Source organism: Centruroides sculpturatus, unplaced genomic scaffold (genome assembly GCF_000671375.1).
Source record: "Centruroides sculpturatus isolate CEXI.00-Female unplaced genomic scaffold, Cexi_2.0 scaffold2419, whole genome shotgun sequence".
Taxonomy (NCBI): domain Eukaryota; kingdom Metazoa; phylum Arthropoda; class Arachnida; order Scorpiones; family Buthidae; genus Centruroides; species Centruroides sculpturatus.
Genome location: NW_019386636.1, coordinates 6051 through 7885, shown reverse-complemented (window position 1 = coordinate 7885; position 1835 = coordinate 6051). Strand labels below are relative to the sequence as shown.

At 26.1% G+C, this 1835-nt stretch overlaps 1 pseudogene; it reads right to left on the bottom strand.

Moving 5' to 3' along the window:
- Nucleotides 1–446: 446 nt before the first annotated feature.
- LOC111615456 lies at nucleotides 447–1433 on the bottom strand (annotated as a pseudogene).
- Between the last annotated feature and the right edge of the window lie 402 nt (nucleotides 1434–1835).

The window sequence follows — 1835 nt, the reverse complement described above, 5'->3', positions numbered from 1 at the left end:
TATAGTTAGAACAACCACATTTTATAAAATTATTATTACATAACACCATCGTTATCTGGTTAGTCAATACAAAATATTTACAATTGTATTTTTGATTCCAGGGTTTGTGTATTAAACAAGTTTTTGAATTTCGTTTCCTCTTGTACAATAATATGTAACCGTATTGGGGGGAAGATGATATCAGAGAATCTGGAAGAATTTAAATATAAAAATTATAATGTCCGAACGATATCACATCTATACCATTATCAGAAATAAATTTTTTGTCATAAAACAGTGAGAGAGATATTTTATTCTAAAGATATTTTGTTGCAACATGGTTTTTACTTTTAATACCATACTGCTGATGTCTCAATAGTTTAGTATTAAAAAGAACTTCTTTATATTTCTTGTGGTTAAAAGTTTTAACGACAGATTTTTTAATCATTTTAGCCGTTTTTTTTATTTTGATTATCAAAAATATACGAATACATTTTCGGTTTTAATGAACAAAATTCTATTATAGGTTTAGACGCTGTCTCGTCTTTAAAATATCCAAGCTTATTTTTATTTGTTACATCAAATAATTCATGTGTGTTAGGGTAGTTGCTGAAATCAAAAATATCTGGAAATGATTTAAAGTCATTATATAAATTATTCGTATAAATTTGAAGTGTTAGTGAATCAGTATCTGTATATAACAAATTCACATTTTCACCATATTTATTTTTAAATATTTTATAAAATATTTGATACATATGCAATTTACTTAATTCTAATACACAAAATCCTATATAAATCGGTTTATCCAAACATAAGTTAATTTTTTTCATTTTAAAAATCGTGAGATTATCATTAATAATTTGGAAATTTTCGAGAGCTGAGTGAGATAAATACTTTCGACATTGATTTTCAGTCATGGCTGTTTTTAAATTTAAACGCTTTCTCACATTCTGACAGGTTTTACCGAAAAAACTGTTGTTCATTAACTTGAAAAAACTTTTATCGAAATCATTCGTTGATTCCTGCCGTTTTTTATTATTAAACAATACATAATCTCTAAGCCATGGTTCTTGATTAAATGCAAGCACTCGATGAATTTTAGTTAATATTAAACCCTCTTCTAAATAAAATTTTAAATTTCTATAATGAATTACATAATTTTGTTTATCAAACAAAGTCAGAATTAATTTCTTCTTATTATTATTATATTTTAAATTTAATTTAGTTAATACCGATTTTTGATAATTTGATAATAAATCAAATGGAATATTCGCGTGATCAGGAGCTAATGGCAGCTCATTATGGCGATCATGAACATTTGGTGGATAATTTAAATCAACCTCTAAAATATAGCCAATATTATTTCTGTCAGGAATATTACAAATGTCTAAAGCATTTATCTTATCCTCGGATAATCATCTAAAATTATTTACAGGTAAATAACAACTCATCAAAAATCCATAAAGATTATTAGCATCTATCAGAATAATATAGTTATGACGTTGATTTTTATCATAGGTTTACACATTTTCGAAGTCAAACACTTTCAACCCCCCTATCTCCCACACCCTTATAGCTATCGAGAGACAACCACCATAGTAAACTATTGGAAACTTGGAGTTATTACCACACACAAACACCATTCATGTGTGATGTGTAGTTTTGGTTGCAGAGTGAAATATAGAAACAAACACGTCCATTTTTATAAATAGATAAATATATATATAGATATATAGATTTATAAAATTGATTTTGTAGTCAATAACAAATACACTATACTAACGTTCAAAAAAGAATTCTCTCTGCAGATATCCATTAACAAAATAAACATCTTAATTAATTAATAGCGCAAA